The sequence below is a fragment of the Bison bison genome, unplaced genomic scaffold (assembly GCF_000754665.1).
Source record: "Bison bison bison isolate TAMUID 2011002044 unplaced genomic scaffold, Bison_UMD1.0 scf7180017864376, whole genome shotgun sequence".
NCBI lineage: Eukaryota > Metazoa > Chordata > Mammalia > Artiodactyla > Bovidae > Bison > Bison bison.
The window spans coordinates 12,343,910-12,369,611 of record NW_011494948.1 but is presented as its reverse complement, the minus strand read 5'-3'; positions in this window follow the sequence as shown (position 1 = coordinate 12,369,611).

Sequence of the window (25,702 nt, the reverse complement as noted above, 5' to 3'; positions counted from 1 at the left end):
AAAGAAAAAAGAAAATCAGTTACAGAACCTAATTTTTCTGTGCTTGTCAGCTACTACAGCTATGCAGTTCCATTATGAATGGTCATTAGCTGCCAATCTCAGCATTATTACCACAAAGCCTCTATAAACCCTGTCCCATTGGTCAGTCTTAAAATATGGCACAGCTGCAAAACAATGTCAGTTATGATTCAGCCCTAATTTTCCCTGTCAACAGCCTTGTTCAACTTCCCAGATATTCCTACTTGTTGCCAAGTCCATTTTGTAAACGAAATCTGCCTTTTGAAAACCACCATATGAATATGTCAACAGGTCATGAAATATTTTCATTACAAATCTTAAAGAAAAACTTAGCTCTAAAGAAACAGTTTGGAAAACGTCTATTTCATTAAGTGCGAGTGTGAAATCTTGATGGAAAACATTTATTTTGGCAACTTGCTATTCTGTTGGTGGCCCCAAAGTATCCTTACCAGACCATCTTTGTGGGAGGTGTAATTGGGGGAATTCTAGAGCAAATGAAAAATTCCTTACTAGGAGTCCCTTGAACCATGAGCCCTGAGGAAAGACTGAGAAAATCCAAAGTGCAAATGCGAGGCATTAGAGCTTATTCTAAAAGCTCCTGTGTCAGTAGAGTCATGTCTCAATCATCCACATTAAGAAAAAAGAAGCAGAGGTATGGAGCAAAAGTGTCAGATAATCCCCAAACTACTTGTGCTTGACTTTGGAATAAACATGCACATGTACACGTACACACACACACACACACACACACACACTTCTCCTGCTCAACTCTGTTTAAGTCGTTTTCTCTGCCTGGGAATGCTTGGTACTGTCATTTGCCTGATAAGGTCCATTCATTCTTTATAACCAGATACAATGTCACTCTGTGAAGTTTCCCTGTCTTCCCCAGGGAGATAATCAATCAATCAATCTCTTCCCCTCTGTCTTTCTCTCTTGTGCTTTCCCAGCCTTGGCTGCCGACACGTACTGTGTCTACGTGGCGTATGTTCGGTTGAACTGTAATTATTCATAGAGCATATGTTGCTCTTCCTCACCTGTCCTAGGAGATACATAGGATAAAGCCAATGTTTTATTCATTTAATGATTCCTAAGAGCCAAACCTCAAGCTACAAAATGCCAGGTAACATTTTTGAATGATTATCCTCCAAGGTAATCCCAACTTGATGGGGAAATAGGTAACCCAGAAATATGTATAGATCAACAAAAGTATTAAGTGAAATATCAAACTGAGATTCAAAACTGACAAGACTATTCCCAAATAACTCAATCAAGAGAGGACTTCATGATATTTCTTAAAACAAACAGTTCTTATTGGACCTTTATGATTTTCTTTTGATTTCTCCAACATTCACTAGTCACACAACTCACAGTGCTCTGTGAGCTCTGTTTTTTCATTTATCATTTTAAACACAAGTGCTGTCTCTGTGCTAATGGATGGGGCCATTGCGTTAATAATCATAAAGCTTCTTGATGTTTTTTAGCATGCTACATTAACAAATTACTGTTAGTCACACTGTTCTATAAGCTTATTGTGGCAGCTGTCCTCATTTGCAAATGAGAAAACTGAGAATCAAGAAAATTAAGTGACGTGGATTAAATTTGCACGTCAAATAAATAACAAAGCTGGGATCAGGACCAAAATATTGACTCTAATGTCTCAAATAAGAGTATCACAAACACTGTCTGGTGACACTATAGCTTATTCTCATAGTACAAGGAAGATAACAGAAGGTAAATGGTATATCCAAAGATCTTCAAGAAGCACCTCCAGAGGTAGGGGTAGAATTCAAGTCCCTATACAAGTTTATTAATTCAAAGACTCACCCCCTTGATGTTCTTTTTCCAAAATATGTATGATAATTTACTATCCTCACACTTCAGTATGACTCTGCAAAACACAGATAGATAATGACAACAGGACAGGCAAGACACCATTTCGATGTTGTAGAAGCAACCATTTTTAAAGGGAAAAGTTATGTCTGATACCAAAGAAATTACAAATGGTGCAGTGGAGTGAATGGTTGGCAGTCAGTGATATTCAACAGGTAACTTGTTTTCATGTTAGGTACTTACAGGCTTCCCAGGCAGTGCTAGTGGTATAGAACTTGCCTGCCAGTGCAGCAGACATAAAAGACGTGGGTTCAATCTCTGGGTCAGGAAGATCCCCTGGAGGAGGGCATGGCAACCCACTCCAGTATTCTTGCCTGGAGAAACCTGGCAGGCTGCAGTCCATAGGGTCTCAAAGAGTCAGACATGACTGAAGCGACTGAGCACGCACACGCATATCAACATACGCACAGAGTGCTCCCTGCTTAACAAAAGATTCTCTACAGCTGGTAAGAAAAGCTTCATGGAGAAGACAGCTGTGAGCAGAATCAAAGGCTAGGGAAGAGAGGGAGGTGACATAAAGGGCATTCCAGGTTGATGCAAGCAGAGAAGAAGGGTGAAGTGGTTATAAAGAACAGCAGGAAAAACATCTTCACATCCCAGGAACATGAAGCAAAGAAGGCAGAGATAAAGTTGGAAAGGGTCTTAAATGTTAAGCTAAAGTAGGGTGAAGCAGGCTTTATTTTATAAGGCTGTCTTTTTCACGGTTAAATATATGTAGCATAAATTTACCATTTTAACCATTTTTTTAGTGTGTAGTTTTGTGGCCTTAAAAAATTCCTTATAAAATAAAGCCTGCTCCACTCTACTTTAGCTTGAAATTTAAAACCCTTGCCAGCTTTATCTCTGCTTTTTCTTCATGTCCCTGAGATGAGAAGAGGTTTCTCCTGCTGTTTTGTGGCATTAGAGGCTTCCAAGGTTGCAGTGGTAAAGAATCCGCCTGCCAATGCAAGAGACGCAAGAAACATTGGTTCCATTCCTGGCTTGGGAAGACTCTCCTGGGGAAGGAAATGGCAAACCCCTCAAGAATTCTTGCCTGAAAAATTCCATGGACAGAGGAGGCTGGTGGGCTACAATCCATAGGGTCACAAAAGGGTCGGACAGGACTGAGCACAGAGCACCTGTACTGTTTGTGGCATTAAGTACATTCACATTGTTGGGTACGTTGGGTGGTGTCTTCACCACCACCCATCTCTAGAATCCTCTTTGTCTTTCCCAGCTGAAATTCTATACCCATCCAACATTAACCTCCCATTCTTCCTACCTCTAGCCCTTGGCACCTACCTTTCTACTTTCTATATGAATGACTTTCACTCTTCTATGTACCTCATATAAATGGAACTATATAAGATTTGTCCTTTTGTGACTGGCTTATCTCACTTAGCATATGTCTTCAAGATTCACTTATATTACAGACGAAGCCAAAATTTCTTTTCTTAAGACTATATGAATAACATTCCACTACATGTACATACCATATCTGGTTTATCAGTTCATCTACTGATGGACACTCGAGTTGATTTCACCTTTTGGCTACTGTGAATAATGCTGCTATGAACGTGGATGTACAAATATCTGAGCCCCAGCTTTCAATTCTTTGGGGTATATACCTAGAAGTGAATTGCTAGTTCTTAGGGTAAATCTGCATTTAATTATCTGATGAACCATCATATCCATTTTCAAAACAGCTGTACCATTTTACATTACCTTAAACTTTCTATCAAAATATGCAAGTCTAAAATGACACAGCTACAAAGATCTAGATCTATGGATAAGGCGGCATGTTTTATGAAAACATGTAAATTCATTTAATTTATGAGACTTCAGGTTGATCTGTAGAACTGACCACTTTCATATTGCTTCCCTTAAACTGACCCAAATTTTCTTATTAAAAACTAGTTAAACACATGGACAATTCCAACCTATAGTTTGTCAATTAAAAAATTGTCCATGTACAAAACTTAATCCCTTTAAAAATGGAAAGCTTATTTTCTTCTATAAAACATATTCAATGCTAAGTATATTATGCTCGAACTTCCAAAAGAGTGTGCTTTGAGATGAAATTAAGCATGAAAAAATTCTGGCTGAAAGCCCTTTTTTAATTTTAAAGTATTCAGGGAAGGATTGAAGAGAAGGCTTTAACTGAAATGAACTATATCTGTGATAAATGAGAAAAACAAAAGCAAAAAAATTAAGTTTATACAACAAAGTGGCTGTCTAATCCAAGTCAAACAAAGCCAGGATTAAAGGTCTAATAGCAAAATTAACTCAACCTCATAAGAATTTTGATTGAGAAATGACTTTACAAAAGAGAGTGATTGTAGAGTTACATAATTGGCCAGTGTTTAACTTTTCTTAAAATTACAAGCAATCAGCAGTTTAAATTCATCAAAATTTTAAGTCTTAAATATAGAAAACATAAAAGTATAAATATTCACTGTTTTAAAATTCTTTGAAATCAAATTAAAAAATAAAGCTAATATAAGAAAAAAGATAGTCATTCCTAATTAAGAGACAAGGCTCAGTTTTTTACAGAAATTGTCATAAGCAGAATTTTAATCAACTATAACCATCCTTGTCATATAAAATCACTTAAAAGCTTTCTTAAGTACACATAAATCAATTAACCAAAGTACCACAGTTAACCAATCACTTAGGATTGTATTTAATATTCTGTGTATCAGCGTGTACAGCACAAATTCTTATCTTACTGCTTAATAATAATCTGTTTTATTTTTACAGTAATAAATCAGAACATGGAAGAATGCAGTTATCACAGTCATGGAATTCAGAGAGGCAGCATTATCCTGCTCAAATTTTAGGAAGATTTAAGATTAAATGATGGCTCTTAAAGAAGTTGATTTGGGCTATTTATTTTGCTTTTATTATTCATTATAAATTCCCTTGTACCAAGCACAGGCAAGAGAATTCAAGTAATTGGTTATTCTGTTTTATTTATGGTTAGGCTCTATCCCTTCAAACTGAAACTGCAGTTTCCAGCTCTTCATTCCTCTCTCCAGTGGTCCCTCTCTCTGGAGAGGTCTGCTCTTCCTTCAGTCAGGATCCATCTGATGCTAATCAACCCCCATAGATGACCAACAGGCAAATCAAATGTCCACCCAAAAATAAAATTTCTGAATCCACCCTCCCATTGCCAAAAGAAAAACTGCTTCTAACATACCCTTCCTCCATCTTGGTAAATGATGATTTGCTGTTTCCAAGTTCCTTGAAATCAAATAAGAAAGATAAAGCTAACAAGTGAACAATTAAAAGACAGCCATTCCTAATTAAGGGCCAAGGCTCAGCTATTTACAAAAATCGTACAGAATTGTACAGAGTCATTTTTACAGAAATTTTATAGCAATAGTCCTGGAGCTCTCCTTGAGTCTCTTCTTCCTCTCACAACCCACATCCAATCTGATAGCTGGTTTTGCTGATTCTACTTATCTAAATATCTCTATCATCTAACCATATCTTACTACCACCTCTGTCACTGCTGTGGTCTGAGCCACTGTCGTCTCCCGCTTACATGACACAAACAATCTCCTATGCGCTACCCTTGCTCCAGCCTTGATCCTGCTCTCCTCACTGTCCACACAGAAGCCAGAGTGAGCATTCTAATGGCCAATTAATCAGCACCTACATAACATTATACCATGTAACAGGCACACAACATACTTTACTTATATTATGTCACTTCATCATCACAACCCTTTGAAAAAGGAACTATAATCATCCCTATTTGCAGAAGAGGCAATAGAGGTCCAGAAAGATTAAGTATTTTGCTCAAGGTCACCCAGCTGGTAAGTGGCAAAGCTGTGATATGAATCCAGGCAGTCTGGGCACTAGTACCTCTATTGTCTCCAGAGGACTCTCATATTATTCAGAGTAAACACAAAGACTGTGTGTGTGTGTGTGTGTGTTTGCGTGACTCTTTGTGACCCTGTGACTATAGCCTGCCAGGCTTCTCTGTCCATGGAATTCTCCAGGCAAGAATACTGGAGTGGATTGCCATTCCCAGAGGATCTTCCCAACCCAGGGATCAAACCCGAGTATGCTGCACTACAGGCAGATTCTTTACTGTCTGAGCCACCAGAAGTGAATTCGCTCAGTCATGTCCGACTCTTTGCGACCCCATGGCCTATATCCCACCAGGCTCCTCCATCCATGGGATTTTCCAGGCAAGCATACTGGAGTGGGTTGCCATTTCCTTCTCCAGAGGATCTTCCTGACCCGGGGATTGAACCCAGGTTTCCTGCATTGTAGGCAGATGCTTTACCGTCTGAGCCACAGGGAAGCCCCTAAACACAGTCTCCGTTCAGTTCAGTTCAGTCGTTCAGTCGTGTCCGACTCTTTGCAACCCCGTGAATCACAGCACGCCAGGCCTCCCTGTCCATCACCAACTCCCGGAGTTCACTCAAACTCATGTGCATCGAGTCAGTGATGCCATCCAGCCATCTCATCCTCTGTCGTCCCCTTCTCCTCCTGGCCCCAATCCCTCCCAGCATCAGAATCTTTTCCAATGAGTCAACTCTTCGCATGAGGTGGCCAAGATCCTATATAATTTGGCCCTCTCTCAATACGTCTCCCACTGATATCCTCTCTCACCCTTCTGCAGTTTCACCACTTCCTTGCTCTTTCTCAAACACATCAGTAATCTCCTGGCCCAGCAGATGGACACTTACTATTTCCCCAGCTTTGAACATACTTCCTCCAGATACCCACATAGTTTGGTCACAAGTCAGATGATTAGCAGAGTCCCACCTAACTGTTCCTTTTAAAACCATAGTCCTCTTCTGTCTTCCCTCCCTATGTCCTCTTGCCTGCTTTATTTTTATCCCCAACATTAGCATCATCTAACGAGATACATATTTCAGTTGGGTATATTTCCACCTCATCCCACTGTAATGTAAGTTACATGAAGGTAAGGATTTTTGTCTGTTTTGTTCACCCTTTGTTTCTCAAGCCTAGAGTAGTGCTTGGCACTTGGGAGAAGAAAAGAAAGGAAAGAAAGGCAGGAAGATGGGGAGAGAGAAAGGGAGGGAGGGAGGAAGTTTGAACTTTATGTTGTAATTAATTAGTTTTTTCTAACCTGTCTACAAATAAACACTTAAGAGAAGCTAAGAGAATCCCATTATCACCTCCAGATCTGACTCCCAAGAGTGGACCACACTCACGTAATCTGTACAGGAAACAGTATTCCAAGACAAGAGTCTTGGGTTTAGCTAAGGCACAGAACTGAAGCTCACTCTATGAAGTCACAAGGAAAGTAGAGAAGCTTGATTACAATGGGAAATGAGAAGAGAGAAGTCCTTCCTTTCCTTCTTAGTAATCAGAAGCAAGTACTTTTCCATTGTGAATATATTAATTGACCTCCCCTAATTTGCAGAATGCTTTATTTCATCTTGACTAACTCCTATCCAGAATTCTCTGACTGCAGAGAATGCAGGACTACTGTCTTGGCCTATGTCTCTAGAAATGAAAATTGGAGCAAAGAGTTTTCTAAGGGAGTAAACCCTGAAAAAAACAAATCACCCAATTTTTAGGGCTAGAGCAAGAATTCTGATGTTAGGAGAGGGGTTAAGCTAACATGAATGTCAGGAATAATATTGACAAGTTATGCAGAATATCCACAAACATTGTTTAAAATGAATGTCTTATGGACAAAGTTACTCACACAGTTCTGAAGAGCAGGCACAAAATAGCAAATTGTCCCTCGTAAAGAGCCCGAGTTGCTCCAGTTTTAGAATTAGAATTCCAGATGACTGCAGGTCTGTCTTTCATATAACTCAAGTGCTCTGAGATTTTCAGAGCTTTACACAAGTGAGGGTTTAAGCCTGAAATTACCTACAGCATTTGAACTTAGCCAAAGGCTAAATACCAACATTAAAACCAGACAAAGATTTTTCTTGGGTGATGTATGCCATAGTCAAGCTTATGGGCATTTTTATCCAGAAAAGCCTAGTCTCACTGGCATTGAAAGATTTCCTAACACAATAACTTTCTTCTTCAATGACTTTAGCCAATTTTAGATGAATATCTTGAGGCACCATTTCAGTCTTACCTTGACGCTTGAAGTTACACGAGAGGAACCTGCTTTTAAAGTGCCTGAACCTGCATCTACTCCACTGCTTTTCCAATACTCATAGGTTCATGGGCTACCAGCATTTCAGAAGTCCTGAAAACGTCACATTTTTACTTGTGTAATAGTCAAACTTAAAGATACAAATTTCATGTTTGGCCCCCCAAACCTTTAAAAAAATAAAAAAACAGGTTTTTTATTGGTCTCAAGTCCTATATTCCATGGGTCTGTAAAGATACTGCAATAAAGACATGACTTTAATTTCTGCATTTTCAATCCTTATCTAATACTATTTTTCTTAGTTATTAATTATTTCAGAGTTCAATATAAGTCTTTTTATTATTAATGCACACTTACTAGTAATATAGGGAGCTGGACAGTAGTTAGGAAACAGATTTATTGTCAGACATTCCTGGTTAGGATACTCTGTTTTGTGACTTTCTAATTATGTGATCTTGAATTCTCAGATTTATCATCTATGAAACGGGCATCACAATATTTTCCTATTAGAGTTTTCACAATTAAATGAAATCATGGATGTAAAATGTATCAGGTATGACTAAATCAAATCCCTTATGATTATACAGTGGAAGTGACAAGTAGATTCAAAGGATTAGATCTGATAGATTGCTTGAAGAACTATGGACAGAGGTTCATAACACTGTACAGGAGGTGGTGATCAAAACCATCCCAAAGAAAAAGACACGCAAAAAGGCAAAATAGTTGTCTGAGGAGGCCTTACAAATAGCTGAGAAAAGAAGAGAAGCAAAAGGCAAAGGAGAAAAGGAAAGATATACCCATCTGAATGAAGACTTCCATAAGAATAGCCAGGAGAGATAAGAAAGGCTTTCAAAGTTAACAATGCAAATAAATGAAAATAATAGAAAGGGAAAGACTAGAAATCTCTTCAAGAAAATTAGAGATACCAAGGGGACATTTCATGCAAGATGGGCTCAATAAAGACAGAAACAGTATGGAACTGACAGAAGCAGAAGATATTAAGAAGAACTGGAAAGAATATACAGAAAAACTGTACAAAAAAGATCTTCGTGACCCAGATAACCACAATGGTGTGATCACTCACCTAGAGCCAGACATCCTGGAGTGCCAAGTCAAGTGGGCCTTAGGAAGCAGCACTACGAACAAAGCTAGTGGAGGTGATGGAATTCCAGTTGAGCTATTTCAAATCCTAAAAGATGATGCTGTGAAAGTGCTGCACTCAATATACCAGCAAATTTGGAAAACTCAGCAGTGGCCACAGGACTGGAAAGGTCAGTTTTCATTCCAACCCCAAAGAAGGGCAATGCTAAAGAATGTTCAAACTATCACACAATTGTAATATTCATTGGAAGGACTGATGCTAAAGCTGAAGCTCCAATACTTTGGCCACCTGATGTGAAGAGCTGACTCATTAGAAAAGATCCTGACGCTGGAAAAGATTGAAGGTGGGAGGAGAAGGAAATGACAAAGAATGAGATAATGGATGGCATCACCAATCAATAGGCATGAGTCTGAGCAAGCTCTGGGAGATGGTGAAGGACAGAGAAGACAGGCATGCTCTGGTCTACGGGGTCGCAAAGTGTAGGACATGATTGAATGACTGAACAACAACAAAATGTATATACACCTAAATTATGATATTGTGTATAAGTTAATAGGCTTTCCTCCTCCTATATCTCCTCCTCCTCATCTTCAGTTCAGTCGCTCAGTTGTGTTGGACTCTTTGCCGCCCCATGGACTGCAGCATACCAGGCCTCCCTGTCCATCACAAACTCCCAGAGCTTACTCAAACTCATGTCCTTTGAGTTGGTGATGCCATCCAGCCATCTCATCCTTTATCGTCACATTCTCCCACCTTCAATCTTTCCCAGCCTCAGGGTCTTTTCAAAGGAGTCAGCTCTTCCCATCATGTGGCCAAAGTATTGGAGTTTCAGCTTCAGCATCAGTCCTTCCAACGAATATTCAGGACCAATTTCCTTTAGGATGGACTGGTAGGATCTCCTTGCAGTCCAAGGGATTCTCAAGAGTCTTCTCCAACACCACAGTTCAAAAGCACCAATTCTTCAGTGCTCAGCTTTCCAAGTCTCACATCCATACATGACTACTGGAAAAACCATAGCCTTGACTAGACAGAATTTTGTTGGCAAAATAATGTCTCTGCTTTTTAATATGCTTTCTAGATTGGTCATAACTTTTCTTCCAAGAAGCAAATGTCTTTTAATTTCATGGCTGCAGTCATCATCTGCAGTGATTTTGGAGCCCAAAAAAATAGTCTGTCACTATTTCCACTGTTTCCCCATCTATTTGCAATGAAGTAATGGGACCAGATGCCATAATCTTCGTTTTCTGAATGTTGAGTTTTAAGCCAACTTTTTCACTCTCCTCTTTCACAAGAGGTGTTTTCTTGTGAAAACACCTTTCTTTCAAGAGGTGTTTAGTTCTTCCTCGCTTTCTGCCATATGGGTGGTGTCATCTGCACATCTGAGGTTATTGATATTTCTCCCAGCAATCTTGATTCCAGTTTGTGCTTCAGCCAGCCCAGCTTTTCTCATGATGTACTCTGCATATAAGTTAAATAAGCAGGGTGACAATATGCAGCCTTGACGGACTCATTTCCCGATTTGGAACCAGTCTGTTGTTCCATGTCCAATTCTAACTGTCACTTCCTGACCTGCATACAGGTTTCTCAAGAGGCAGATCAGGTGGTCTGGTATTCCCATCTCTTTCAGAATTTTCCACAGTTTGTTGCAGTCCACACAGTCAAAGGCTTTGGCATAGTCAATAAAGCAGAAATAGATGTTTTTCTGGAACTCTCTTGTGTTTTTGATGATCCAGTGGATGTTGGCAATTTGATCTCTGGTTCCTCTGTCTTTTCTAAAACCAGCTTGAACATCTGGAAGTTCATGGTTCGTGTACTGTTGAAGTCTGGCTTGGAGAATTTTGAGCATTACTTTACTAGCGTGTGAGATGAGTGCAATTGTGCAGTAGTTTGAGCATTCTTTGGCATTGCCTTTCTTTGGGACTGGAATGAAAACTGACCTTTTCCAGTCCTGTGACCACTGCTGCATTTTCCAAATTTGCTGGCATATTGAGTGTAGCACTTTCACAACATTATCTTTTGGGATTTGAAATAGCTCAACTGGAATTCCATCACCTCCACTAGCTTTGTTTGTAGTGATGCTTCCTAAGGCCCTCGTCTTAGTATCTTAGTAGTAATAATTAGTGAGAATTATGATTTTTAGGATTATGATGTTAACTTGGAAGACAAGTAATTGTTCCAGTTTAGGCTGGGAAGATGGGTTGAATTTAATTCAGAGAATTCTAAGATTGACAGCACTGGGGCTCTCTCAGGCTTGGAGCACTTGGCAATATAAGTTGTGACATATTATTTTCATGTACAATTGGTCACCACAGTTTTTACTTTTAATTATGGACTTTTCTGTACTCCTTATCACAACTTTCTCACATCCTTAGTCATTTAAGGATTTGTATAGAATGAACGCCAGACCCTCTTCTTTGGTCCCTTATGTTCTTCTCCTTCTTCCTTGTCTATTTCTTTTCTCAGCCCCTCCTTCCTCTGCCAGCTCCCTCACACTGGCTAGCAGAAGGCTTCAGGAAAACAAGTCCTACGCATGAGTCTACAGCAGGAGAGCGTATAGAACCAGGCCAGAGGTACAGGGGCTTGTGGACAGCCTGGGGTGTCATCTTGCTTGGGGAGGCTTAAAGAGGGGGCAAGTGAAGAACAGTCTGTGCCTTTAGTCATTGGTCCCCAACTTTTTTGGCACCAATGACCAGGTTCATGGAAGACAATTTTTCCAGGGACCAAGGGGGAAGAGGCATTAGATATCATCAGGCATTAGATACCAGAGGTTGGGGACCACTGGGATTAAGGACACAGTGGTGTCCTTAAGAAGCTAAAAATGTGGGCTTACTTTAGGTAAAGAGAAGTAAGCAAAATGCAAATCTGTCCTTAGTTTCCATTTTCTATTCTTTTGCAACTTAATATGGGCATGTATTTAGTTTCACCTTCTTTATCCTCTTTATGCCATTTGACAACATAAAGGTATTATTCTGCCCTTATGCTTTCCTAGTGGTTCAGGGGTGAAGAATTCACCTGCCAATGCAGGAGATGTGGGTTTGATCCCTGGGGTTGGGAAGATCTCCTAGAGAAGGAAATGGTGACCTACTCTAATAGTCTTGCCTGGAAAAATTCCATGGACAGAGGAACCTGGCAGGCTATAGTCCATGGGGTCACAAAAGAGTCAGATATGACTTAGCAACTAAATAACAACGATGCCCTTTTATAAGCCTGCTGCCCTAAAGAATATGAATTCAATTTTCAACATTTAAAATAATCATAGTTGAAAAAATGATTACTCATGTTTTGTTTAAAAAATTATTCCAGCAGATGTAACATTGAAAGAATGGCTCATAAGAAAGTAAAAGCAGTTTAATACAAATGAATCTACTGATTTATAACTTTTATCTTATAATAAAGACTTTTCAATAATTTCAACCTTGTACTTCACCATAAGTGCCTGAGAGTTTATCTAGAATGTATTCATGACAAAGCAGACCCTTATATTTTCACAGATACATAGCTTTTCTTCATTGTATTAAAACTGTCAGTTAATATAATACAGATAGCACTTAGATATCCTAGTATCATAAGGTGAAGATAAGGTGAAGTCGCTCAGTCATGTCTGACTCTTTGCCACCCCACGGACTGTAGCCTACCAGGTTCTTCTGTCCATGGGATTTTCCAGGCAAGAGTACTGGAGTGGGGTGCCATTGCCTTCTCCAAAGGGTCTTCCCAACCCAGGGATCGAAGCCGGGTTTCCCACACTGTAGGCAGATGCTTTACCGTCTGCACCACCAGGGAAGTCTAGTATCATAACCTTTAAAAAACCTGACCTCAAAATTACATCAAAATGCAAATAAACAAAAATCAGGGACTCTACTTTGCTCTCAGTTTGGGAGAGAGAAGAACAAAATGAGAAAGTCATTTTCTCATTTTTAAGACTCTGTCTTCTGATTTTAAATTCTTCAAGGATATGAGTTTTACCAAATGACAAAAGCACTGGATCTATGAAAACATGCAAAAACGTGTCATTCAGATACTGATTTTCAAGAGTTTTGCTCTGAAGCACCTGCATACAGTTTTCATGAAGCCTTGTTAAATGTTTCCTAGGGCTCCTGAGTATTCTTGTGCGCAAGGTCAGCTGTGTAATGGTGAACTATTCTTAAAGATGGGGAATGTTTTATAAAGTGAGAGTAATATAAGGCAGAAAAACAATGGAAAAGAATTATTTGTATTACAGGCTAAAAAAAATACTTTTTCACAATAAAGCATGACTAACTGTGGAAGAACTAGTAATAAAGAATATTGGGGGCATATAACTATAAACACGAGATGGGCTGGCATCTTCGCTGACTTCAGAATTACAAGAGCAGTTTTTCACTCCTGGGCTGCATTAATTCTCTGCCTACTAATTCTGATAGACTAGACTTCTTAAAGTCCTCCAGGACTGGAGGCTGCAAGCTGCAGAAAAATTAACAAGCTTTACAGTGTTTCCTTTTTCCAGAAGAATGGAAAAAATGTTTAAGTTCAAGATACTCTGTGTGGAAAGCACAACAGAAATATTTTTTCAGTTTTAATGTTGACATTTTATCACCAGATAAATTATTAACATAAAAATATTGACTCTCAAATGTAAAAATATTAATAAATATTTTTAAATTTCCATTAAATATTTTTAGGAATGACACTATAATCATAGTAAATATTTTTTAAACTCAGCCTTCCCTAGTGGCTCAGCTGGTAAAGAATCCACTTGCAATCCAAGAGACCTGGGTTTGATCCCTGGGTTGGGAAGATCCCCTGGAGAAGGGAAAGGCTACCAACTCCAGTATTCTGACCCAGAGAATTCCATGGACTGTATAGTCCACAGGATCGCAAAGAGTCAGATACGACTGAGTGACCTTTTTTAAACTCATAATACAAACGGTACTAATCTGTATCTAAACGGTACTGCTATATCTAAAGGAAAAAAGAACAGGATGATTCTAGAGTGGAAACAGAGGGCACACCACCTGGGACCAGAAGATTTACATTCAAGTCCAATTCTACTATTTGGCTAAATTAATGTTTCTCAGTTTCCAAATTATAAAAAGGATCAAATAAAGTGTAACAGATAGAGTGGTTATCCTTAAAAAATGATGACTTGACTTGATTACAAAGGTAGTTTGTAAGCTGCTCTTTCAATGTAAAGGTTTGGCTTTCAGGATTAAGTGACTTGTCCCAGATCACACAGCCAGTTATTTGTAGACATAGCATAACTTGTAAAAATCTGGTTTCCTGGCTGTTGTTGGCACCCTTGTTACTACAATGTATCTTTCTCTCCTGTATTATATACCTATTCTCAGTAAAAAGAATTAATCATAAATTTGAGTTTGAGTAAACTCTGGGAGATTGTGAAGGACAGAGAAGCTTGGCATGCTGCAGTCCATGGGGTCACAAAGGGTTGGACACAACTGAATGACTGAACGACAACATAAATCATAGTGCATAATACAATCTTAATATTTTATTTCAGAGGCCTTTTATATGTATCCTTCTAGCTTGCCCCTTTTACTTCTGCACTGTGCCTCCCCTCCAGTCTTAAAACAAAAAACAAACAAACAAAAAAAAAACAAGGAAAAAACCCACTGTTCCTTTAAGCCTCACACCATTCAAATACTCCATCTCCTGGTGCGCTAGCCCACGGGGTCACAAAGAGCTGGACAGACTGAGTGACTAAGTTCACTAACAATAAGTATGCTACCCTCTTTGATGTTTCTACCAACTTATGGTCACTACTCCTACTCTACTCAGGGCTTTTACTTTTGGTTTATTTTTCTCATGTGGGCTTAGCCCAGTCAGAAATCGTAGAACTAGAGCATCCTGAAGAGGAACTAATCACTCTGCTTTCTTGTTACTTGACTACCAATTCTCTTTTCCTCCATTCTATGTCTGCCACACTCTCCTGTGGTCATGTTTTGACTTGTGCTGTACTCAGTAAACAATCTATTTTAACCACCATTTCCTCTCTGCTCAGCTTATCTGGCCGAGTACTTCCGCTACAAAATTCTTCAACCTCATTGTGACCTTCAATCCATCTACTTTTTCATTCCATTGGTCCTCTCCTGGTTTCAGTTATTCTTATGGGTCAGCTGGGATTCCAAGGTCCTTCAGGAAAATCACCCCTTCAGGAACACAACTCTCATGTGCTTACACTATTTGTTGGAAAAAAATTGAAATCTGGATTTTTCTATCATGGTGTCCTTCAGATGTGTACCAAGGTTCACTTAAAATATTGTGCAGACAAGTTGAAAAGCTATTACATTGGGACTTTGGGTAACAGGAAATGATAGAAATGAAATCCCAACATGAAATGTTAACTAGAATGCAAATCTTCAAAGACAAGAGTAAAAGTGATCCCGTGACATTTAAAAATTTCCTCCTGTGGATGGTAGTAAAAGACTCAAGATGCAAGAAGAGTAGGAACTGTTTGGTGGGAACTGCTAGAACTCTGAGCTTGGACCCATTACCAAAGAAAGGTGCATCTAGGCATACCCAGCTCCTCAAGTCAACACTGATGAAGCCTGCTTCTATGGGACCGCTCAGAACTCAATAATCCACATCTATGGATGGAAGCTCAGTGGACAAAGTCCTCACCCTTGCCCTGGAAAGACTGAGGACAAAAACCATGAGTTAATAAGCGGCTTCAATGTGGGAGCCACTAAGAGGTGACTGAATGGAATCCACTAGCCTACAATTTATTAGAGCAAAGGAAACATTATTATTCCTTGAGGCCCAAGATGAGCCACAAAGGAAAGTGCAGACTTGAAGCCTTTTGGGCTTGTAGGTGTGAGAACCAATGGAAAGGGTAATGGGATTCCCACAGAGAAAGTGTGTGGGCTGAACTTCCCCAAAACTAGAAGCTGAGTGAGGAGAAGTGGCCAGAGGAATGGAATATGCCTGTATCATAGGAGGTGCCATTAGAAGGGAAATCTAGGAAAACCCACAGAAGTACTCAGAAAATGATACAGGTTTAAATATATGCCAAGTCCTAAAATTGTTGATCCAGTTTACAACTGCATCTGTCAGGCAGAGAAAAATCTTCAGTACATTCTTTTCTCTTTCCCCAAGCACCATCCCTGAATGAGCCAGCAAGGCAGAATAACACAACCATGGTTTTGGGGACAAAGTAAGTGTGGGGAGAAAAGAAGTCTTCCCCTTGGATGAAGATGGAAGGCTGATGAATATGTAGAACTGAACATTCTATTTTCTGAATCCAAAGTGATTTTTAACCTACTCCACCTGTAGGACCTTCTATCCCATAGGACACATAGGAATTTTTCAGAGTTTTCAATCTTTGACAGAAAACTTTCCCAACTGTACAACTATTATAAGGATAATGAGAGAGAAAAATGAAAAATAAAAGAATTAAAAATGATAGTTTTATTCTATATCATGAGTCATGTTTTTAAATATACTAGTTACACTTGTTTCATGCTAACTTCATTTTCATAAGCCCCAAATGAGCACTTAGCTTGCTACTATTTGCCTGGCAATGCTACTATTTTTATTTCTCTAGGAGGCTTCATCATCATTGCCATTTAGTTGCTAAGTTGTGTCCGACTCTTGTGACCCAATGGACTGTGGCCTGCCAGGCTCCTCTGTCCATGGGATTCTCCAGGAAAGAATACTGGAGTGGGTTGCCATTTCCTTCTCCAGAGGATCTTCCCGACCCAGGAATCGAACCCAGGTCTCCTGTATTGCAGGCATATTCTTTACCCACTGAGCTACAAAGAAAGCCCAAAGGAGGCTTGCTGTCCCACTATTCTTCTATTTGACTGTTTTCTATCTTCGCTCTTGGTTCAAATCTCCACCCCTCTCCCTTCCTACCATCTCACCTTTAGATGATGAGTATATTCCCATACTTCATTGAGATGCTAGAAACTCTAAGATGGTGATTCAAACTTCTCACCAACAAAACTGTCTAAATCAGTAGCATTTTCTCTCATCTCGTCCCCAAGACACGCCTCTGTAAAAGGTTAATCCCTCTCCCTTTTCATTTCCTGGGATGATCCTCTACTCCCCTCAGCAGATTCTCCCTCCTACTCATTCTATCAGCATATACACATGTTTTAAGAACAGTTTTGTTTTTACAAAAAAATGAGAAAAAGGTATACAAATTTCCTATATACCCCCGATCCCACTCATACATAGCCTCTCCAGCTGACATGACTCACTGGAATGATACATTTTTACCAAGGATGAGCCTACAGTGACATATTATGATCACCCTAAGTCCATAGTTTACCTTAGGATTCTTACTTGGTATTGTACACCCTATGGGTTTGGACAAATGTATAATGACATAGACCCATCATTACAATATCATATGGAATAATTTCACTACCCTAAAAAATCTTCTGTGCTCTGCCTATTCATCTGACCCACTTCACCCCACAACCATTGATCTTTTTACTTTCTGCATAGTTGTGCCTTTTTTTCAGAATGTCATAGAGTTGGAATCATACAGTATGTAGCCTCTTCAGATAGGTTCCTTTCACCTAGTAACATGCATTTAAGGTCCCTTCTCCAAGTCTTTCGATTGCTTGATAGCTCATTTCTTTTTATTGCTGAATAATATTCCATTGTCTGGAAATACCACAGTTTATTTATCCATTTACTTACTTATAGACAACAAACATTTAAAAATCTTCCTTGGGTTCCACACTCTCTCTGCTATTTTCCCACTTCTTGGCTTTTCTTTATAAGCCATCTTTTCATGTAACTAACATTTGCTTGACAATTACATATCTTCACCTCACACTCACTCCTCAGCCTCTTCACTGTGGCTTCTGACCACCATTCCCATCCCTGAAACTGCTCAACAATGTCACTGGTGACTTCACATTGTCCAACTCAAAGGACTCTATTTGGATATACGATTCATCAGTTCCATATCACCATCCCCTTTCTATCTCAAAGCACTTCTTACTCTTGACTTCCACGATCTCACTGTCTTCTAGTTTTCCTCACTCCTTGGATGTTGCTTCTCCATCTCCTTTGCAACCACCTTCTCGTTTACTTAGCCTATTAATTGGGAGGTTCAGAGCTTGCCTCTGAGCCTTTCTCCATCTCTTCTCTCCCCTGTTTCTCTCCATGGCTTTAAACACCATTTGTGTATTGATCACTACCATAGTTATATTTCCAGTCCAAGTTTCTCCTGGGAAGTTCAGAGTCTTATATCCAACTTCTCATTTATACCTTCATGGCTATTTCAGAGGCACGTGAAATTTCAGTTATTCAAAATAGACTACTAAATTTCCACCCTTCTCCCCCTTTCAGACCGTTTCTCTTTTCATACATTTCATCTTAGTCATATCACCACCATTTAAAGATACCAGGAACCTGGGAGCCATTCTGTATTCCTCGCTTTTCCTCATCTCCCACAGCCAAACTATCAAATGGTAATTTTGAACAGGTCTTCGCCACTCACCTCCATTACTGCCACTCTCAGATGGTGCCTCTGGACCAGTGCAAAAGCCTCCTGATTACGTTTCCCCCTATCTCTCACCAACCTACACATCCCAGGGTATCAAAAGTGATGTTCCAACAACATATGGTATTATCCCCAACCCCTCTCCACACACAGAAAGGTTCTCAATTCACTCAACAAAATTCTATTCCCCACAAGCCATGAATGCCAGATCTTTGCTCATGTGATGCAGCCGCACCAGCCAGCCTTAGTTGTCCATACACACCTCTGAGAGGGCTTGAAATGTTCTATTCTCTCTGACAGGAACACACGCCAATGCTCTCATGTCTAAATCACACAGCCTGCTTGTGATTCCTCTTCAAGACTCAGCTCAATGCTCAGCTCCTCAGAGCAGCTTTTCCTGATCACCCCATCAAGGCCCTGTTTTTTATCCGTGTCTTCACCACTTCTGCCACTGCAGTCAACACCACTTGAACCTATGCATGCATTTGGCTACTTAGCTTTTTCTACAAGCCGTGTCAGTGTTGTTAACCTGTGTACGCTCAACAAGAAGGGCCATACCTGGCCTCCAGAGGCTCTCTGTATGTGCAGACTAATGTACTCACCTGGTAGCACATCAACACAGCCATGACCGAAATTTCATAAAACATTTCAGATACTCCCAATGTTGAGCAATTACTTTATTGGGGCTCAGCAACCCACACAAAGAAAGAGAACAAAATAAAAGGCCAAACCACAGGAAGAGACCATTGTTTTGAAGGACTAGAGGAAGTCATAAGTATTCAATACCAAACTGTGCTGGGAAATCAAACAGGAACCTAATAAAAAGAAAGCCTAATACCTTTTTCTTGAATTGGGTATTCAACCTGAAGTGATCTTTGAATTGTGCCATTTTTTAGGCTGTTCATTACTTAGATCAATTTGTTTGTGTAGACACGACACTATTTCCTTTGGAATTCAGATGGATTGAATGACAGTTGGGGGTGATTAGGAATTCATTGATAGCTTATCAATAAATATTTAATCAGCATCTTTTATATGCACACGCTGCCCCTGGCAGGAATGTCCCTAATTGTTCAGCCTTCAGCTTGGAAATACCCCAAAGATAGGGTCAGCTCTAAGGAGCTGTAGCCTCTTGCTGAGGTCACATGGCCCCTTCAGGGTAGGCTTAGGGCCAAAAATGTTACTATTTTTCCTTAACTCATTTTCTGATGTTGGCTATGGTTTTACCTCTTCTTCCTTTAGAAATCAAACTGTATTCCTTCTTGGATAAATCAGTGCAGTCAGCTAGGGTATATGCCAAAAGCAAATGATTTTGGTGTGCTATAAAGTAATGTAGTTGAATTTTACAAAGCCTCTATGTTGAAACTCACTTCTTCAAACTACACATGTTAAACTTGTTTTATGACACAGTAATCAAATTGCAGTTTCAGAAGGGAGGGGCGGGGGGAATGAGTCCTGAGAATTATGAATGGCTCCCATTCGAGTTAAACTACCTTGACTTTTTTGCTTCAAATAAAACTTTTAGATATTGACTGTAACCTCAGATTAGGCACTTGGTTTTTAAAAACACTTACAAGTGTTACCCTACATACTACTTCATGTTATAGAAGTCTTAATAACTTTAATAACAGCTATTTCAATATTTGCATTAGAATAAACAAGTCAGACAAATGTCAGTTACCATTATAGAAAGACATTTGTATCAGGGTTCAGAAGAAAGAGTTAATACTTCCCTCACAAAACTTTTATGAAAGAAGGAAGGAGGAAGGACAGGAGGGAGGGAGGGAGGAAGAAAGAAAGAATGAGATATGGAGGGAGAGATGGATGGAGGGAGGGAGCAAAGGGGAGGAGGAAAGAGGGAATTGAGGAATGTACATTCATTTCAAATACATTTGTTCTGCCTGGCTGAATAGCATCCCTCACTGAAGATGGAAAACACAAAGTGGAGAAATGGATAAATTTGCCAAATAAAAACATGGCCAAAGTGAAAGGCACGAGAGAGCTTACAGAAGAAGGAAGCTGTTGCCACACTTGCATATGTCCTGTGTAACACAGCAGACCCATGCAGAACCTAAGGAATTTCTGAGATTCATGCAATGCAAGCTGCAGAGCAAGAACTTCCAGAGTTCACTGCCCCGAACCACTCTAGGAATGAGTGCCAGAGCACTCAGCTCACCAGGGTCAAGTGCAGTGCAGGAGATAGAAAATCAACAGCCCACTCTCTCCAACCCTTACAACTGCTGAATCCTCTTCACCTGAGAACAGGCTACATCCCCCTTGTTTCTCTGTTCAAGTCACATCCATAGATCTGCAGGTATCTCCATCTTAAGCATCACATCCTCCAACAGCACAAGCAGTTCCCAAATGGTATTGTGTTTACAGCTTTGTAAAAGGAAATATGCCCAGAAGCTCCCAAAGAGATTTGTTAAGCCAAAGGGAAGTCCAAGTCACCTGCCACTACAGCCAATGTGTCATGGATCAGTTGGGGGTACCTTGGATCTGCTCTAGAGCCAAGGAACTTGAGTTTCAATCTTTTGTCCACAATGCTCCAAGTTTAAGGAAATCTGAGGGGCACCAAGAAATGAGAAATGGGACTTTCCTGGTATCTCAGTGTAAAGAATCTGCCTGCCAATGCAGTAGACATGAGTTCAATCCTTGATCCAGAAAGATTCCACGTGCCACAGAGCAACTAAGCCTCTGAGCCACAGCTATTAAACCTGTGCTCCAGAGCCTGGGAGCCGCAAATACTGAGCCCACATGCCACCACTACTGAAGCCCAAGCCCCCCAGAGCCTGTGCTCTGCAACAAGAGGAACCACCACAGTAAGAAACCTACGCACCACGGCTAGAGAGTACCCCACACAACGAAGATTCAGCAAAGTCAAAAATAAATAAATACAATTTTTTTACATGTTTAAGAAATGAGAAATGAACCTAAACCCATACACCATTCACTGAAAAATAAAGAAACCTGATTCCTCCTATACCCTCATCCTCTTTAATACAAGAAATTTCGTTTTATAAGCCAGGCACAAAACTGGCTATCAATCTTTTGTAAAAATCTAAGTCTTAGAGAATTGACCTACAATAGGGCCTGAGGAGTCTGGTGTGGAATTCTTGCTCCTTGAGTGTATCCTGCAGTTATATATAAGACTGCTTTATTCACAAAGGATGACACCCAAGCCCCAGAAGTAGGCTGACTTCCTTGTGGTCACTCAGTGGCAACCAGAATCTTGTTTTTAATTCTTTGCCAGGGCTCCTTCAAGCACATCATGTGTCTCTCATCCCAGTACATTTCCATAGGTATCAAAATTGCATGTATGTTTTTACAATGCAGCAGCATGATTTAGTGAAATCACAGGTGAAAGAATTCCTATCTTTGTTCCAAAAAGACAGACTGCTGATTCTTCAGAATGGCACTGCTTCTGGATATGCATGGTGGCCCCACCTAGGGGCCTTCACCAATCCCTCAATTGCAAATATCACTCAGGCATCTAACACTCTCTGCAAATGTGCAAGATACAAATGAAAAATACATGTGACCCCCTTTAGGTCCTAATGGTTCTACAAAGACACCCAGATTGACTCACAGAGCAGCTCTTCACAAGAGTGCATATGACCAAGTGGAAGGCAGCAACTTCAGTTGAGCTGGTAGCTCAACAGGCTGGGTGCCTACCAGGCCTGGATCGCTGATCTGCGTGCAGCCCTCTCCACACAGCGCATGCAGTGCAGGTTATGGACTGCTGTATTTCAAAGACTTTGGGGGTTACTTTGAAGAGTTGAGAGTAAGTATATTTAATCCATAAATTCCAAGGAATTTGGAAGAATGGAAAACAGGTGGAGACAGGCCTGAGGTGCCTGTTCTGTGCCTCTTAAGATGCCATGAACTTCAGTCCACTTTGCTGATGAACTTAACTATGACTTTGATGAGAATTCTCTGAATCTACCCAATGGGAAATGACCTCCATCCATATCAGCTTCATTATGTCCTGAACAAGAAACAAACACTGAACTGAATAGCACACAAAACATCCTTTTATGCTGCCCCTAACTGCAAAAGGATAACAGAAACAACATTTACTAGCAAGGAGTAATATCATTTTGTCTTTAGGATGGAGAAGGCATGTTATGTAAGCCTGAGGATGGTTTTGCATGCCCTTCCCTGTTAGACATGCCCTTCTCAGCCTTCAGCAGGCACTGAAAATCGTCAGCCTGATAGCTACCAACCTTCCAAAGAGATGTGGAGGGGTTTTTGTTTTTGTTTTTGTTTTTTTAATCAAATGTCCTGATAAGAAATACAAGTGGTCTAAGATTTTTTTTTTTTTTTCCTATTTGAGCAACACTGACTCTGAGATACGTGCTGATGATCAATCTTTGGTCATAGCAAGTTAAAGGCATGTTATTTATAAGGAATAAAATAATGTTCTGTACTTGAAGAATAAAAACAAAACACACTGTAGCTGGGTTCCTACACACAGCTCACAGAGAATACTAGCAAATTGTATGAGTTTTGAAGAATGAGTCAAGGCCTGCAAGACTTCTCAAATATAAATTCAGAAACCTGTACAACATGTGGGCAAATGACCAAACAGTGGAACATGCTTCAGGCTTGGGTTGTTCTACTGCGACTCACATCAGAGGGTCACATTTACTCAATTCCTGTTGTTGCCTCTCCAGCAAAGTGACTATGACATGAAATCACACTTTGTATAAGAGCGGTGGGAAATAGAAAAGCCACCAATTGCCACTGAAAGGAATTAAAAATACTCAAAAAAGCCTTCTTGCATCGGTCCATTTTTTGCTTTTGCAATGCTCATCTCCCTGAAAAACAAGAGAAAAATGACACATTCTGTCCAAAAGGGGGATCCCCAAGGCCCATGGTTTTGGGACCACCCGGAAAACACAAGCTTGGCCACATGAAGGGCAATGTTCTTGTTCTCACAGTTGCCAGAATAGCTAAGAGGCTTAGGAAGTTTCTGGCACTGTCAACGGTTTGGCACTGTTAAGCTTGTTCTATATTAAAACAGAACTCAGAGTCCTTTTTCTCGAATGGGGATTAAGCTGAGGATCATGTTCTAGCAAGGGACACATAGGAAGTGAGGCTGATGAGCCTCATCATTTAGCACCCTTCATCAGATCTCTCCAGCACTGATGTCCCAGCTCCCCAGATTGAGGTATCCTGGAACACACAGTACATCAAATAATTCACTGGCTTCACTCTGAGGAACGGGCACATGTTTGGGACAGTTACCTCCATCCTCTGAGGAAATACCCTGATTCAGGGAAACTTACTGACAGGAATTTTTCACTTGAGTTCTGCTAGGTGAATGGATAAGAGTAGAATGTCACCAGACAAATGCCACTTCACTTGGACCTGCCACTAACCTTATCATTACCACCCTCAAAGAATATTAGCGTTCCTTGCATGTTTCTCACATTCTAATAATTTACAAAGTCTTTTTCACATCTGAGAATCTGTTAAAATCACATCTTTTAACTGAATCCTGAACTATAGTTCACTTAACTATTTCTTCACCATGGAGATCCTTTTGGATAAGGCAGGAATCACTGTCATTCCAAATATCTGGATAGAATAAGAAACACACACATGTACACACACACACTTCTTGTTATCCAAATTCCAAAAGGCACACACAGACACTGTCTTGAGTGACTAAATCTTTGAATATTTTAGACCTGAAAACATCTAATAACAGTTCTGCCTCCTGCTCACTTGTGTCTGTGGGATGATCAGCCCCTTGAGTACCTGCCACTCTCTGCAAAAAAAAAAAAAAAAACTCTATCTTGGAAAACTGGTCTTAAAACCAGAAACCTTCACTACAGTCTTCTCTCCCTGCTATGTTCTTCCCTTTTCATTCAAAGTTCACTTAATCTTGGGCCTCATTCAGATCCTTAGCCCTCAGCCCTTCGTCTCTCCCACTGAGTTGCTATGCTCTTCTTGACCTGTCCAGCTCAGTTCCAGACTGACTCAGATCCTGAATCAACCCACCATCCTTCCCCCTGGACCTAGGCTGATGATAAAGAAAGGCTTCTCTGTGAAGAAGAGGCCGCCACCTGTATAGAATATTTGATCCCTGGGCTGGTGTTGGGGGTGAGAAAGAGGTCCTTTTATTCTGCCGAGCACCTCACCTTCTATTCCCACAACCATCCTATTTCTTCCATCTTCCTGATCTAGTCCCTTTAATCTTCATTCCATGGTTTTCTCTTTAGTTTTAAGACTTCTCTATCTCCTAAAGGGTTTTGCTTAATCATCCTCATGACTGTACCTTCAAATCCTGCCTCTCCATTGGTCCCTTTAGCTCAACTTAGAAGAGTACCTAAATCCTTCCATTCTTAAAATTTGAAAAAAGACAAATTTGAGGACCAAAACACTTGTTCAAAGTTTCATCCTCCACTTTCTCCCACTCATTCATTAATTCGTGCACGCCTCTCTCCCTCTCTCCTTTCCTTAATCTCATATTCCCTCTCCAGCCCAAACTGCTGTAAAACCGTATAAGTCTATCACCTCTGTCCCTTTCCTTATGACTTTTCAAACAACTGCAGTGCCCTGCTAGGCTTCCATGGAAGCATTTCCTCTGATCAGCTTCCTAGACCAAGTCTGATCAGCTTTTCCCAGAGCTACCCTCTCTGTAGAAATGACTAGCAATCCACACCTCAACACTCTCTCCTCGCTTGGCTTTGTTAGACTATGTTCTCCTATTTTGTCCTTTTTAAAGTCACTTCTGGCTTTTCATGTGTCCATATTTCTCTGAATTCAGTCCTTTTCCCTAGACTCTTTTACTTCACAATGTCCTTGAGTTTTCCCGTTAACCTGCAGTCACATAATGACTGTGGTCAATGGTTCACTCTAGATGCCACGTAGACGTCTCCAACCAATATACCTAAACCTGAACTCCTCACCTTCCCCAAACTGGCTCTGTCTTTATTGTTTATCACTGAGAAGGGCACTGGAATGCAAAAGTAGGAAGTCAAGAAACACCTGGAGTAACAGGCAAATTTGGCCTTGGAATATGGAATGAAGAAGGGCAAAGACTAATAGAGTTTTGCCAAGAAAATGCACTGGTCATACAAACACCCTCTTCCAACAACACAAGAGAAGACTCTATACATGGACATCACCAGAAGGTCAACACCAAAGT